General features: G+C 37.3%; 1 long non-coding RNA gene and 1 pseudogene across 2 annotated transcripts in view; both read left to right on the plus strand.

Moving 5' to 3' along the window:
- Positions 1 to 4,019: 4,019 nt before the first annotated feature.
- The window catches only part of LOC110068324 (uncharacterized), a 31,944-nt gene continuing 18,454 nt past the window's right edge, over positions 4,020 to 17,509 (plus strand). The window contains exons 1-2 of the long non-coding RNA XR_016208641.1: positions 4,020 to 4,210; positions 4,379 to 4,468. This is a non-coding gene — a long non-coding RNA (uncharacterized LOC110068324). The remainder of the gene's footprint in view (positions 4,211 to 4,378; positions 4,469 to 17,509) is intronic.
- LOC110068263 (uncharacterized) lies at positions 4,481 to 17,006 on the plus strand (annotated as a pseudogene). Its single transcript, XR_016208447.1, has 10 exons — positions 4,481 to 4,500; positions 4,590 to 4,963; positions 9,340 to 9,615; positions 10,142 to 10,240; positions 10,689 to 10,753; positions 11,980 to 12,155; positions 13,476 to 13,661; positions 13,841 to 13,877; positions 14,382 to 14,469; positions 15,780 to 17,006. The product of XR_016208447.1 is annotated as an uncharacterized LOC110068263 (transcript).

Here is a 17,509-nt window from a genome sequence, read left to right on the forward strand (position 1 = left end):
TGCCGTGAAGGTCGCCATCTTGAATTTCTCCATAATGCATTGCAACATTTGAAGTAATCCATAACTTACTATATCATCGCTTTTAAAGAGGTAAATTGAAATTTGGTTCTTAAAAAATGATTTGTGTTCTTTCTTGTTGTATTTATATGTGTGAAGACTATTTTTGATCCAGCTTAATATTTTTAATATGACTTTTGAAAACAAGCCTCGTTTTCATGCAAAAGCGAATTTTGGTGATATTTCAGCCAATAAAATATACAAGAAAGCTACTCTTTTGGGGTTGCTATCATAACATCTTGTAATCACCCCCAACTTAGCTTCAAATTTGTCACACTCTCAGCTGGTCCCTCTGAGTGGTACATCTAAGAGGGTCTGGCCCATGGACTACATGTGTTGAATCGTGAGTTAAACAATATGGATAATTTTTTCCCAAATCCTCCATGTGCTCCATTTTAAACACCGCCGGTCACAGCTCTTTCACATTCTTTGTTTTCAAACAGCCAATCAAAAAAGTTCGAATTAATTCGAAAATCCTATGTCCCCAGAGCCCTTCGATTCTTTTGCCAAGGCCCCGCCGGCTAAGAGAAGCAAAAAGGGCTATGGGGACGAGAATGGTTCATTCTGACCAACACGATCTCCTCCTCAAATGAAGTATAATTATCATTTGTCATATACGTACAAATGAAGTGTAATCCTTCAATGCAAATGACCGTGATGTCCTGGACATGGACCCGCTTTCGCGCGCCTTTAGAATTCAGCTGCGATCGATCGCTTCGATTTCTTCTTGGTTTCTCTCCTTTTAGTATAGCGGCTCACAGTTGTTATTATGTCTTCGAATTCACAAGAAGGTAAGAATTAAGTGATTTTTTCATGTTTAAATGATTCTATTTAAAGCCCTTTACAATCGGTTTGAATATTTATAACCTCCAACTACATTTGCATACTGTGAGGAATTGTAAATTCATAAGCTTAAGCTTTGTAAACTAGCTAGCGTAAAATGAAACATAAAGCAAGCCGGTCCCAGAGGTTTTCTATTATTGTTCCTTCTGCTCACATGAAAACTCCGTCGCGGCTTCGAAACGAAGGAGAGAAATGAGAAGAAGAGATTTTCTCGTTCATCGCTGCCAAAGGTATTCGTTTTCGCCGCTTAATGCTCACATTCAGGCCTACAAGATTTAGAAAACAGAAAACATCTTGAACCACTGTGCCTCTTAAATTAAGCTTGAGCGTAAACATGTAGCAGATCGTAGATAAGCTTTAAGGTAGAAAAATAAACATTGAAGAAAACTTACTCCAATGAAGCAAACATGACGAATTCTTGATTTCTGTTTCGATACCCTGTACATGTACATCGACATTTCTACAGGGCAGCTTAAGGTCTATCACATTTGATTTGTGGAGCTACTCCATAATTTCCCATCAAATTATTTCCAAAATGAAGGGCAAAGACTGTCGATCTGAGTTCAGTTTTTAAGTAACCTTACTGGCAAATGAAACATGATTTTTCAATTTACTGAAAAATTGTACTTATTTTATCAAAAATTGGTTTGACAGTGCACTTATCATCTGTTGCATGTTTTATTTACCAGTAGTTCTTAAATAAAGGTTACCTAAAAGTATAACTTTACAGGCTTGAGTCCCCAGTGTACCAAAAACTTGTTGGGGTGATGTTGTTGATAACTAGTGAACTTCTGGTCAGAAATAATGACAGTTTTGTTGTGTAGTTCACTTTCCTTCTCTCATTAAGTATTTGTGACTACTAATGACCAATTAAACAAATTGTCTTTAGTTTAATCTATTTTGTTGGAGCGCTGTTCCAGAAAAACAGTTGACCACAGCTACATCGGTCCGTGTGTCCTTCGTCCAGTTCATTTTTAATTTAGAACGAAGATGAAATTTAGCCTTTCTCTTTTTGTTTTTTTATCAATTCGTCTCGGTTTTTTGAAACTAGATTACCATATTGTAGAAAAACACTGATATTTAAAATGCTAGATTTAAAATATTGCTTTATTTAATACTATTTTGCCATTTCATATGAGTAAAAAATAGATCATCGTTACAAGAAATCAATCTGCCTTTAGAAACAAATATTGAAAAATCGATTCTATTTTCAATTTTATTTCAAGTCGAAAATCGGAAATTCATTAAGCGAAATAACAAATTTAAAATTGATTCAATTTTCAATTTTGTATGCAAAATACAAAATTTAAAATTGATTGCACGGACCCAGAACAAAGGCTGACGCAATAGGGGTAGGCTATGTTGCTCTTTTGCTTACCCGTACTGGGCTACCTCCCACCAGGTCCGCCAGCCTGCTTGAGGAGTCTCGGACTTCGCGCTCTCTTCGACTGCCACTTCGCGGTCTTTTACGACATTTGAGAACGTTTTGTGTCTTTTCGTCTCTTAGTTCTGTCCATTACGGCGAGCAGCGATACTTTCGACGTTAGCAAAGAAGGAAAAAATGTTAGACTTCATATCAGAGCGGGTGATGTAGCCATATCGATTTTTCCTCCAGCTTTTCAGGCGCCTTATTGTAAAAAGAGATTGGATTGGATTGGATTGGATTGGATTGGATTGGATTGGATTGGATTGGATTGGATTGGATTTGTTAAACGAGGGATTGGACTTGTAAAAGGAACTTGGTACAAATCAAAGACAAGCTTGGAAGCGGGACGTTTGGGTCTGTTCATTTGGCAGATTTCAAATTAACTGATGTGCAGACTGTGCAATACAATGGTGTTTTCAAGAAGTCGAGAACTGAGTGAATTAACAGGATAAAGTGACACTTTGAGAAGGAAGCTGGAATTCTGAACAGTGTTAAAGGCAATAGAAATATCTTTGGGTTGCTCAGATTTGTCTGTTGCCTTATGCCGCCTTCGTGATGGAGTACTCGTGTTTCGACTTTGATGTTTGGCTGGTTAGTTTCTCTCTAAAGAGAGATTGAAATGTCCTTTTTCTTGATACCAGTTAATACAACAATTTCCCCTTTAGGAAGATGTTAAAATAGGACACAAAACGCTTTCCTGTGATGTGGGATGCGTTTCGGGCCAGTTGAAGGTTCATTTCGCATAAGGCATGATAAATTATAACCTGTGCAAGTATATGTACAATTGTGCTCAGCAGATAGTCTAAGAAACGGGGAGATCATTTTAGATTTTGAACCAGGTTCGAAAAGGAAACTTTCTGTTTTGCTGACGTTGTGTTCAAGTTAATGTTAAGCATGACTACAAGACTATAGAGGTGACGCCAATTGATGTAACTTTATATTCAGAAATAAAAACATGTTCCTGGTTTTTAAACGAACTGCATGTATGTAAACAAAGCCCTACACTTAAAAGCAAATGCAAACCTTGGGCATCCAACGAACACACGGAAAGGAAGCGTGAAGTTGCAAGCATTAAAGAGTTCAGGTTAATGTAAATGAGAGAGAATAAAACAAAATGCTTTGTTTTTTTTGCAATTTAGGAAGGAGGGTTTAACGGTCGCAGCATGATTAAGCTACAACCATAATCATTCATTTAATCATTCATTATATAGTCCACAATTTGGGCCATTTGTCGTCAAGTAATAGCATATTGGGTGCTTTTTGGTCAAATATCGGACTCTCGTTCGCATTTATCTACTGAAATCCCACTTGCACATTTATGTGAAATAGTCTACAGTTTAGGTCATTTGCCGTCAAATAATAGAATATTGGGTGCATTTTGGTGAAATATCGGACCCTTGTTCTCATTCATCTACTGAAATCCCACTTGCACATTTGTGTGAAATAGTCTACAGTTTGGGTCATTTGCCGTCAAGTAATAGCATATTGGGCGCATTGTTGTAAAATATCGGACCTTCGTTCGCATTTATTTACTAAAATCCCACTTGCACATTTGTGTGAAATGGTCTACAGTTTAGGTCATTTGCCGTCATTTAATATCATTTCGGGTGTTGTGGTAAAATATCGGACCTTCGTTCGCATTTATCTAATGTAATCCCATGTGCACATTTGTGTGAAACAATTAATAGTCCATAATTTGCGTCATTTGTCGTCAAGTAATAACATATTGGGTACATTTTGGTCAAATATCGGACCCTCGTTCGCATTTATCTACTGAAATTCCACCAGCACATTTGTATGAAATAGTCTACAGTTTGAATCATTTGCCGTCATTTAATTTCATTTCGGGTGTTGTGGTAAAACATCGGACCATCGTGACAAATGGTAAGTAAGTACCCCGGGCTTCTGAAACGCTTTACGCACTGGGAACCATTAAAACGTTTCCTGTTCGCTTGGCGTCTATGACATCATTCATCAAATATAACGAACATTCCTTGTTGTTGAATGTTCCTTGAATTTGTCATCTAAAGGAACTCCTATTTCAATTTTAAGCTTCTTTAAAGAAAATGAATGCTTTTCTTGGCTGTGTTACTCGATGGATGTTGGCCACGTTTTGGCTTTTTGGAGCACTGCAGCAATCTGGTAAGCTTCGTAATGAAAAATATTTTAAATTCGTTTATTCAGGCAATTCTCTGCTAGATACAGTTGAAATTGGCGTCTAATTTCCACTGAGGATGTTGTTTTCTGTGTGATGTGATTTCAGAATCAGCGTGTGTCAAGTCAAACCTGACGATCCTAAAATCGTGGTGCTAGGAGTCAACAGCAATGCACTGTCTCTCAACTGGAACATTTGCGGCGGTAATGCTGGTGAAACCATCCTCAGCTTTGCTTTCAGGAGACAGAGACCTGGCAGTCTTCAAGTAGACCAAATAGCATCACGTGGCGCCACTGAAGGGGGCTTTACTATGAGCGCGCCCTTCAAAGATAAGAAAAAGTATTACGCTCGTGCTAATCAAGAGCGGAAGATTTTCAACGTCCAAGGAAATGATAAATACGTTTACACTCTCGCGATAAATTACACCACCAATGGCGGTGCATTTCTCGAGGAAACTTTCCGAGCAACTGTTGACGTGAAAGGTTAGTAACGAGTTCTCAGTAGCTGAATTCTGTTTCTGTCGTTTCGCCTACACGATCTGAGTCGATTCGCCTACATTGAAGTCGATTCGCCTACACTAAATACTTATTACTACTATTGTTACTATATAGGTTTACAATAATTATAGTAATGTTTTTCGGAAGAGTTAATATATAAGGGAGTTTAAGAAAACCACGACGGCAACGGCAACGGCAACGTCGCTAAACAAAAGTTTTAATGAGGAGAACAATGGCTGTGCACCTGCGTTATAATTCTTGGTACATTTCTTTGCCGTCCTCTGCAAAACAACAACGTGGAATGACGAAATTTTGCGTTGTCTGGAGAACGTGAACCACGACGGCAAATTTTTTATATTTATATTTCGAATTTATCGGTGTGTCCTATATTCAGTTTCGTGATAGCTTTGACAGTGACGAACAAAGTAAATGACTTTAGGGTACCGCAGGATTCGTAGTTAAAATATAAAATCATTTTTTAATCGACGTTGTCCTCGGCGTCGCAGTCGTGTTTTCTTGAGCTCCCTAATTTTCACAGCGACGGCACGGCTATACTGAACGCTCTGTCTCAACAAACGAGCCAATAAACTTGAAGATCACTAACAGGAACTCGTCATGTGCCAAAAGAACAGAGAATTAAACTTCACCTTTAACTCGAAATGATATGTGTGTGTGCCTACGTTTTCGTCGAAGCGAACAGGACACTAAGTTCAGTTCGTCACGCACTCGTATTTTGTTTTGTTATGCACGCGAATCGAGTAATTCAAGTAACTGTACGTGATCAAACTGTGTGGAATCCCGATTTCTCGAACCTGCCGATAACTCGAACCAAAAGTCGTTTCCCCTACTCAGTCAAACACTGTAATTTTATTCGCGATTTTTCGGAATCTCCGATTTTTCGAACCAATTTTTGTTTCCCTTGGAGCTGCTAAGAATCGGGATTCCACTTAACATGCATCGTGTTACGCGTCTGTTGAAATCTCTTAAATCAACAACAAGTCGATTCGCGCTACAACTTTACGTGGAATTTAACTGGAAATACGGTCAAATACGACTCCTCTGCTCCCTGTAGGCAGTGATGTTCATCTATCTTCGCAAAAAAAATTTCGGCTAAAGTGTAGGCGAAACGACTTTAATGTAGGCGAATCGACTCAGACGGTGTAGGCGAAACGACTTCGGTAGTGTAGGCGAAACGACTTGTAGGCTAAACGACTGACATCCGCGCATGGCAGTATTTAAAATTAGATAACTACTTACATTCGCGGATATATACCGCATAAACCGAAATTTAATTATGCATACAGTCTTGTGAGTCTTGCTCTGTTGAGGACTGTTGTTCATCCGCAAACAATAATTAAAGAAGTCGTAGGCATAAATAAGTATGTGGTTACGCGGAAATGTTTTAACGTTTTGTTTACTTTGCTAGTATCGGAGATGCCTGTAACAGTGAAAAAACTTTTCCTAACTGTCCATCTAGCTTCCAGCTGAAATTTATGACGAACACGAACACCAACTTGAATTACTTTTTTATCTCTTATCGTCGTCTGTCGTAATCTTTTTTTTTATTATTTTTTTATTTTTTATTTTTTTTATTTAACTTTATTTTCACACTAACAGACCAAAAAAACAACAAAAAAAACAAAAAAAAAACACTACGTACAATGAAAAATACTTACAATACAATGCTTCAGTACAACGTTACAATAGGTCTGTCGTAATCTTAAGTGACTCGCATCTTCCACGTCTTCCCGTGTGGGTTCCAATTCACTCGGATGCAGCCGAACTCTGCTAACAGTGACAACATCGGCAACGGTGGCCACTAACCGTGCATCTCATTTGCTATATTAACCTCTCCACAGCGGCCAGTCAACCAACGACTTACGGACGATGTATAGAAAATAGTTTTAAAGGTCACTAAGCTTGATCCGTAGCGATCGTCATCGGCCTTGTATTTCCAATGATTGCGGTACGTATTCGGACAGATCGATATAGCTCGACTTTATACTTAGTGACCTCATTTGTATCAACATTGCCATGAGCTTTTCACTTTTTTTTTTGGTTTATTTGTTATTGATGTACATTGATTATGTTCCGTGTTCATATGCTATATCAAGTAGCTAATCTGCAACGGGTAATCAGTCGATTAGGAATTGGTTATTGCTGATGATCAATCGCTATTCGATGAATAATCTATAGCAAGAGATTATCAAGGTACTTACTTTGATAATCTCCTGTCGATAGGAAAAAGAATGTTCAGTCATCGATTAGTCATTAATTGCATTATTTATATTTATATATTTAGGCATTGAGGACATTGATTAGTCATCAATATGGCACAAACCATTCCAATTCGAAAATCTAGAAATACAAACAATTAATTCGTGTTCGCAATTTCGCTGTTGTCACAAATGGCCAGTACACTGTAATAGCGGAGAGACAAGTCTTGGAATCCTATTGATTAAGTTATTTTCTCCGTTTAACTTTGCACGTACAATTCCTTTTTGCCTGTTATTATTGTTGCGAACCGTTCGCTTTAATAATTATACTAATAACATATAGCGCAACTTTCAATAAAATGATCAAGTGTGCCTTACACCATGATATAAAACATAAAACTAATCCTAAAAGTCAAAAAGTTTCAATGACTACTGAGAATTAAAAATTAAAACTTAAAGACTTTTTCGTTTTATACCGTCTTTTGGTCGCGCGTTGTAGCCGGATTTTTCCTTGACATGCACTAGATCACAAAGATATTTAGGTGCAACGGTTAAGTAGGATTTATAACAGGAAAATCAGTTGAAATAAAGAAAAAATGGCGGGATGTAGTAATAGATATGCGGCATTACAATATATATGTGCAATCAATGAGTAATCAATTGGTAATCAGTAGTTAGTCGATGAGTAATGAATGGCATCGATGAATAATCAGTGACATGGATGAGAAATCGACAGGCCGCAGCACATTTTTCAGTTAATACACAGAGTTTGATATGAAACATTGAACTAAAAAGGCTTATAACAAAAACAACTGAATGAAAATTTAGCTTAGAATTTGCAAAAATATCCAAACATCAACACAACATTGTTCAGAATGTGAAGACAGACACCCTAAAAATATATATGCACCTGTACACGCAGGTAATCATATGAAGGCTTGTAACAAAAACAAGTGAATGAAAATTTAGCTGACAATTTGCAATGATGTCCAAAAATCGACACAACATTGTTCAGAAGGTGAAGACCGACACCTAAAAAATATACCTGCACCTGTACATGTAGGTAATCATATGAATGTGAGTGCAAAACAAGAAAATATTCCTTGAGTAATATTTGAGAATTCTCTAAGACTAACTCAAAACTGCCAGAGCCTCTGGGTGGGTGCACTGTGAAGGAATTTAACAAAAATATTAGGGATAGGATTGCAAGGTTTCATACAAACGTTTGATTACTATGTGACTGAGAAGAATACCAACGACCCTGCCTTAACTTGTAGTAGCACCGTAGTGGAAATTAAAAATTAGCGATCAATTCACCTGCTCTCAGCCAATCTTTCTAAAGTAATTTTCTCAGTCATATGTTAATAAGGAAAGAAATTGTGTGAACATTTTTTACACTTCTATCTAATATAAATCTACTAGTGTTCTGCCATGAAGGCTGTTCTCTTATTGGCTACGCTATAATGATTGCCTATTCTGCTGACAATAGTGAATAGCCTAACAGTTGTTAAAAAATCTCCGCCACTTCTTTGCGTTTTCGAAGTGTATGTGAAAATTATTTTCATAGTTCACTAGTCGAGGTGATTCCAGCGAAGACAAAAAATACTATAAAATTTTAAGTGTTTAGTGTTACTACCAGCCGCTTTCCTGTCAAAACAACTGAGAACAAGCCTTTGCTTAACTTTTCATAACTTTCTGGTCATTGTCATTCTAGATTAAGAAACGCGGCTTCCAAATGACATTTTTACATCAGTATATTTTTGATTGTGATGTTACATCAGAAAACTCTGCTCATTAAGTCTTAATTAAATCTCATTAACTCGTCAAATCGGCTTATATCTTGAATGAATCGCAACGGCGCTCACACAAAAACCAACACAATGTGATGCAATTATCAGTGTCCTCACGTTGCGTGATCTATTTAGATCATTACCCATCTTTCAGTAGATTTAGATTTGTTGTAGTAGACGAGTAGATTTATACTAAAACATATAGATTATTCGCTCTTGACTTCTATGCGTTGACTTTGTTGCTCACTCCTCAACTACCACGCGATAGAAATCTCGAGCTTATATTCTAATTATTAAATAGAAACACGATGGGTTGCTGTTGCATTCTAACATGCATGTATGTGCTTTTCTCTAGTGCCTCCAAAAATAACTGTTGCCCCAACTCGTGAGGTTCAACTTAGTCTTAGTTCAAGGTCTGTACAGAACCATACACTGATATGCAATGCATCTGGTGATCCACATCCAAACATCACCTGGACAAAAGCTGGCGTCCCAGCAAGCCAGTTCAATGCCTCTGGTTACTTGCTTCGTCTGGTTGTTGTACAGAGGGAGGATGCAGGATCATACATATGTACAGCGAGTAATGGTTTTGGCGATAATGCTACTGCCATTGGTATAGTTAACATAAAATGTAAGTATTCTAAACATTCTGTACTTGAGGCATACATAGAAATAAAATCATGTACACGCATTCACGTGAAGTTTCAAAGAAAACTGTTTTGAGTTACTTTTTTTAGTTCTTTGGAAAGTATTGTTATTAAATTTGTCTAGGACTAACAGACTGAGTATAACCAACAATAATTCTTCAGTATAAACTTCAGACGGTAACAGAATATCTTTCAGACACTCACAGGTAACTCAGCTGACAGTTGACACTTTTCAGTTCATACAGGTAGGTAGGTAGGTAGGTAGGTAGGTCAGTACGTAAGTAATTTTGAGCGTGTGACTTAATCATTCATAAGACCCATTACAGGTCCTTGATTGCATCACCATAGACCCCCCACACTGTGGGGCAGAGTTCTAGTCTGGTCTAAGTTTTTTATATGAGCAGGCTGTATTCTAGGCAACAAAATCAAGTGCCGAAAAAAAAAAAAAAGAAAACCACTGGCCTAGGTTTTCGCTGAACCTAAATTGGTGAACTTAAATCATTTTTACAGGCAGTGATTGCAAAACGGAGAGAGTTGGAATACCACCGAGCCTTTGGAAATCAAGCATCAGTTGAGTTCAAGGCTTTAGAATCAAACCTGTTATCAGCAGTAAGTTATTTTAATTTTACGTATTAAACATGGGCACCAAAATTATATGACTTGAAAGTCATGGTGTATAGCCTTATTTTCGTAAATAGCACCTTTAGTGTTTTTTTAAATTTGTGCCTTTCAAAACATTTTAAGTGATGCCTTGATTTTTGGAATGTTGTTTCTAATGTTACCCCTACTTTTGCAACGTAAATAGTTTCTTTATTTTTGTTTTTCATATATAGTCGCTTTTTATTAAGGGGTCTCGTCTCTTTCGTTATTTTCTTCTCTTGATACTGAAGTCAAGATGTCTTCGAAACGTCGTAGTTTCCTTTCGCGTATTTTTTTAATCAACTGATTTTAAACTGTTCATTATTGTCTTTCTAGACATTTATTTTGTTGTACTCAGTCTTGTTGTGAATTACACTTTACTTTTAAACATATTGACTTTCCCTTTGGTTGCCTTTAGATTTGGAGTACTTATGCTGACAATCCTGAAAAACAACTGCATCGAGTGGATGTTGCAGAATTCAGGTAATTGCACTAACATATTTTACACAACAACTTTACTACATTTATCTGCACGAGAAAGTGTAAAAAACGTTTTTCATGAATACAATTGGACAGGTACGTGCTGCTCTTCGAATAATAGCTTAAAGCTTGAGACAGTCAAGTCTTTAAACTCAGCTTAAACTCGGTACAGTTACATGTATGTGTTGATTAAATACTACTTTTAAATGATTGTTCCAGCGGTGTTTTTGTTACTGGAGAGCTTTTATTTGAACTGAACCGTTTTACCAATCAAAACCACCTTAGGTTCATGAGTATGTGTATGTCAACAGACGAGTTATTGATGTTAAGAGTCCCTGTCCATAAAAATGGGAAATAGCTCAGCAAGGGTCGAAAATTCGATTTCGCTCATATTTTCATGGTAGATAGGCTAGGGCATGACAAAAACTACTGGATAGTTTTTTTGGTAAAATATCCTTATATTTCAAAGAAATATGCAAATTACCAAATTCCGTTAAAATCGTCATTTGACGCACCATTTTATTAAGCAAGTTTGAGAGCCTCGCATGCAAAACCACATCATTCTTCCGTCTTTAAAACACTCAAATATTTTTGTGCAATGTTTAAATGTGTACTGGGTTGACTTTAGGGAATGTTGCGTTGTCTTTTTGGGTGCAAAATAATTAAATTTCGAAGACATGTATTTCATTCACTTAAAAGTACTTCGTGAATATAATTAATTTCCACCATGTGCGAAACCTTCAAATGGATAAAGCTTCTGGTGGTTGAATCGCAGAAGGATGGTCTACAGATTCCTGTAAAAATTTCTTTGGGCAAATGATTGTGAGCGACGCGAGAGCTTTTCAAAGTACGTCAAAAATGCAAATATTTGACCATCCCGTCGTCAAATTTCAATTTACGGGTTAGACGTATATTTTAGCATGCGCAACATGACTTGACCTATGTTAAGTTGAAATAGACACAGAGCTGATAATTTCGAAATGTTCTAACCTCATTTGCTGTAAAAAGCAGGTCCAAAGCCGATTTGACGTGTTTCTGGTCGATCTCTCACCATTCGTCACACATAAAGCAGAAGTTTGCTTTTGTTTACACAAGGTTAACGCCCTATGTACATCGCTTACTGTCAAGCATAAGAATATGGGCGAGATCGAATTTCCGACCCTTGCCGCGAAATTAAGAATTTGTCTGATTTTTACAGGCAGGCACTCTTAATTGTTTTTGATCTGTAGATCTGGTAGTGTATATGCTGTTGTGGAGCTTGAATTTGGATCAACAGGAAGTGATCCTTTGAAACCATTGACGGATGAATTAAACGATGGAAAACTTGGTTCATTCACGGTTGACCGTCATTTGAATCCAACCATTGAACCCAATACACTCTCGGCACCATCAAGAACAACGGAGTGTAAGTATGCCAAAGTGTTGATTAATGTTAATATGCTTGTGATTATAGTTAAAGAAAAGTTACACCTGGATGAAGCGTTTTCCTAAGTTTGTCTCAGGGATTTGTCAAATGACGAGCACATCGCACCTCAGTCATGTTATGCAAACAAGTTGACTGCAGATTGAATCTGACTAGCGTAACGCGAAGATTTTCATAAGAATGAGTCGTCTTCTGTCAAAGAAAAGAAAAGTAAATTCAATTTATACAGGCAGTTTCGTTAACGGGGTATGAGCACGCGTAGATCACCAGATAAATTTTGCAAGAGCTTGTATGGAATAAACTCACAGTAACAAATCCATTATAAACACGCGAAAGCATTGCACATTTCACCGGCTTAGAATGAGGAGTTCTTAAAACCAACAAAGCCCCCTTTCTTTCTGCAGGCAGGCTTTGCCATGTTGGGAAGCCCGCTTGTATAACCCACGTGCAGGTTAACTCGGTGCTACGGGGAAACATTGAACCGATCGCGAGCCACTCGTCGTCTTTCATTACACATTTCTGGAATCATCACTGACAGTCAACTATGATTGTGAAGTCAATAATGTTTATCCATCGTGGCAGTAATAAAATGGCAGGTACAAAACTCGGACCGGATCGAAACAGATCCCAGATTTAAATGAGAGTGGCAACTATTGTGTATGCCTCGCTCCTGAATAGTTCTTGTGATTTAAATCAGTGATCCGAGTTTTGTCTTCAGTTTGTTTCGAGTGCCAGTTACTTGTAATGAAACAATGCAGTTTCAATATTTAAAGTTTAAATTTGTGTAGCTTGATCAGAGAGAAATATTACAAACAAAGACTCGCCTATTTGTGGAAATATGATTAAAGAAATTTAATACCGGAAATGAAGTAGAGCTACTGTATTATTTTTATTGACGACAAAATTGGATTGAAAATGGAATTTTTTGTGTCACCAAGTTTGAGATGTTATGTCATCACATGGTCGCCTCATTTGTTATCACTTTGGCAAACTGTTCCCAGACCCAAAATAGTTTCTCCTTGACATACCGGCAGATACTCAAACTTCAATTTTCCCAGGTTCTAAATTATCATATTGAGTTATCATAATGTTCTGTGACATTTTGCTTTTTTTACTCCTCTTGTTCAGGCGATTAGTTACACCGATGTATCTGTTATGTTGTGTAAACCAGTGGTTTAAATGCTGACATTTACTGTACAGTTGTCAATGCGAAGTCACAGACAAGGACAGTCTAATGCTGGAAATACAATGTAATCACATCTGTGATTTGTCATTATCAATGGTTTCAATTTTGTTCTGCAGCGAGTCCTCCAACCACAGAGGATAAAAGAGAACCTCCTTCTATTGGTGCTCGTGGATCAGGCCTCTCAGAGAGTGTATTGCGGGGTATCGTTGGACGATGCATTGCATTTGCCATCAGTGTTGCCATCATTATCCTTGTCTGCTGTATTTGCAAAAGGAAGTCGAAAAATAGGGGTGCTTCTAAAGGTAAGCAAAGTACTTTTCATCAGTAGCTCTTACATTTGAGAAAGTTTAATTATTTTTAATTATTACTTAATTATTTTTGATACGGTTGTTGGGAGGGGAGGTATTTTGATGCTGATTTAATTTGACGCTGTCCATTCCGTGCGACGACAAAAAGGTTTACTCATTTTGATTTATTCAAGGTGGCAAGTCGTGCAGTGGAGATGATGGTTATCGCATGTAAGTTAACTCTGTTTTTATCTTCTGTTACCCTGTCAAATTGTGTACCTGTTATAACCTGTTTTATCAAGTACATACGCACTGTACATGTAGTTTGGTTAACTGTACATCTTGGTTATAGTGAGAAACATTTTCCCATTATTTACACCAGAAGTGCATACGTACACTGCACAACCGTGTGAAACATACATGGTACATGTACATTTAATTGTTCATGCTAAATTGTTGAAGTTTATATATTGTACTGCCTAGTCCTGAGACAATATTTACATGTATCATTACTCTCGACAGAGCAAGACATTTTAATTTACTTAATTGTGTTTTTGTTGTTGTTTTTTTTTGTACACGTGCAAGCTGTTTAATGCAAATGATTACGTCTGCGAACTGTAAATAGATTAACAATTTTCCGACAATTGAGCGTGTTTGAGAGCAAAGCCATGTTGCATTATTAACTTGGTCTCTTTCGGTCGTAGAGTAACACTCACTAAAGTCTTGTATTAACAGGCAGCCAACCCCTTCACGGCTCGGTACAGCCAATGTAGCATATGTTGAAGAAACACAGTATGCTCCAATTACTGTAGCAAGGAGACAGGTATGGCAGGCAGAAAATGTGACTGATCTTGTAGAAGATGCTCTAAATTCATGTTTGCAGTCACTTTGCAGCCATTATTGGGGTCCCCATCTTACAACATTCTCTGGACTAGTGCTTAGCCAATCACAATTCCAGTTCCCTTTGTCAGAAACCAAGTAATCCAACATTCATTGACATCACCAATCAAAGATTGTTTTTTGGTGACAGAAGGCAGCTTAGACAAAGCATACCATTGGGGAGAGGAAAGAAAAAGAAATGACACATAGTTTAAGTAGTTTGTGGAAATAGTTCAACGATTGCTTGCGCGCTGACTACAGATTTATTTTAGTGCCTTGTTTTAACTGATATGTCAAGTTCATGTTGATAATTCAAAAGGAAAGGAATGTTACTTTTGGTTTAAGCACCCATTACTGGAGAGAAGTGTTGATTCATGACACAAGATAAGGCCTTGGCTATCTTGACATCCCAAGATGAACAGGAAATTATTCAAAATAGTTGTACTTCCAGATAGTGAGAGTGGTGTCAAATCATAACTTTCAATATAAAAGAACTCGGACGTGCCAATCTTCCAACCAGTTAGTCCTAACAGAGTCTGCTAGAGGCAAGTTGGCATGTTGGTCTTTTCTTGTCATTCAGCGAACAAAACGTATTTTATCGATCCACAGTGTAAATAGTAGGAGATATGCCTTTCATACAAATTTAAAAATACACTGTAACTGAAACAATTGAATTGTACTGTTACTACAGTACATAACAGCAACTCTTCACCATGGTCATCGATAAACATTGTTTTGCTGTAGAAATAAAGAGGATTTATTGCACTTCACAGTTTGCTCTTGTTGGGTCTTTTTGAGAGTTCTCAACAAAATCCCCTTTGGGTAAATGCACAGGATAATCAAGTTAACAGTAATTCCTTTACGTGGTCCTTGATTTACTTTTTATGATAAGTAGGAAATTCGTAAATTCTTTTGGTCTTGTTGCTCTTGAGTGAGACAAATGCAGACTTGTTAAATTTCATCTTATGTTGCCTGTACCATTATTGAGAGTTATCTGTAAACCGCGAGGGTTTAGAACTGGAACATTATTCAGTCTAAACGGGGTGGCTTGTAATCTGAGTTTGTCGCAGGCCTGTGTTGTAGAGACTAAGATTTAAACCCATGACCTTTTCCTCTGCAAATTGACACTTCCAGCCCAAGTAACCAGAGCTGATTGTCAGAAATGAGAGAATTTATACCTCCCAACGTTTAATCTTGATGTAGTATAATCGTTAAGCCTTTGATAAAAATTGTTGTTTTATTTTTTTTTTTTAGGATGACCAGTCGAAACCTATCATTTAACAACTCGTCTGGACCTGGTAGGCAGCCGCCACCGTACTCAGGGACAGAGTACAGTGAAATGTCGCGCAGTATTTTTCAGCAGGCAGAATAAATAGATGTGCCTTTCTTACTTTGATTATACAGAGATGTAAGTCTGGGCTAAGTTCCTGAACTCAAAATTGCTATTTTGCTGAAATTTTGAATCTGTCAGTCGTCATGTGTTCTTTTTGGTTCATACTGTTCTTTGCGTTCACTCCTTTTTTTTTTTTGCAAGATAATAAAGCTAGTTTGCAATAAAACAAAGTTCTCCACTTGCACTTACTATTGATATGCTGTTTGCAGTATCTCTCGTAATGTTTCCTGCTTGCGATATATCCAAACCTTTGTGATCAGCAGTCGTAATTCCGCTTCTTCGACAAGCAAATTTGTTCCTTTTAATTATGTATCGTGAAAAGGACACCAAGCTTTCTTTACAGGATCAGACATGACATAATGTATAAGCGACATTACCTAGTGTTATGGAACCGTGTACATAAGCTTTTGATTTGCTGCACCCTGCACTAATGATTCAGAAACTTGAAGCATACGGCTTTCCTGAAACATCACTGAATCTTTTGCGATCCTTTCTTGAGCGTAGAAGAAACGGAGTAAAACTACAAGAAGCGCACAGCGCATGGAAATAACAAAAAAAGGGGGTGTCCGCAAGGCTCCTCATTCGGGCCTCTACTCTGGAACTTGTTCCAAAATGATCTTTCGCTACATAGTCAGTCTGCTAATCTATTTATGCATGCTAATGATCATCAAATATACACTAATGATAATGGTATACAGAAGACCGCCCAAACTCTCAGGAGACAAACAGAGGCAGTGTCACAATGGTACAAGGAGAACCTACTGCAAGCCAACCCTCAGAAATACCAGATCTTTACCATTGATCCAGAACCTTCCAAGAAAACCCCTGGGCATGCATTGACGATGGAATTTTGATGGACATGACGTCAAATCATCTGATTATCTAAAAATTCTCGGCGTAACCATTGATAACAAACTGACATTTAGTGATCACATCAGTTATATTTGCAAGAAAACGAGCTGTAAGGTTGAGGTATTGTTGAGATTACGTAATTTAATCCCATGATCCGCAAAGTTACAGCTGTACAAGTCCAATATTTTACCCCACCTAACATATTGTGATATCGTATGATACTTTTGCAAATCATCCGATAAGAAGAAAATAGAGAGAATTTAAGCGCACGCACTCAGGGCAGTCTTTAAATCCAAATCGGAGACCTACAGTGAGCTACTAACAAGAGCAGGTCTACCAAGTCTGTACCAACAACGGTTACAAAACATCGCCATTTTCATGTATAAAGTAAAAAAACGGATTTGTGCTCACTTATATAACAGAAATATTCAATACTACCCCGAAACGGTATAATCTGAGGAACGCTGATTTTAATATTCCACGTTTTCGCACCGTGCGTTATGGAAAACACTCTTTACGATATTTTGGGTCCCATCTTTAGAACAAATTAGACAAAACTGTTAGAGAGAAGCCTAATGTCAAGAGTTTAAAAACAGTATCAAGAGTAAAGACTTATCACACTTAATAGGTAATTGTAAGAACTGTGATATATGTTGCTAGGCCGCTTTAAATTTTACATTTTATGTATATTTGTTATCTTTTAAGCTTTTTAAATCTTCCTAAGTTCATATATTTCATT

Source organism: Orbicella faveolata, unplaced genomic scaffold (genome assembly GCF_042242905.1).
Source record: "Orbicella faveolata isolate gen_17 unplaced genomic scaffold, um_ofav_v1 contig_25, whole genome shotgun sequence".
NCBI classification, from domain to species: Eukaryota; Metazoa; Cnidaria; class Anthozoa; order Scleractinia; family Merulinidae; genus Orbicella; species Orbicella faveolata.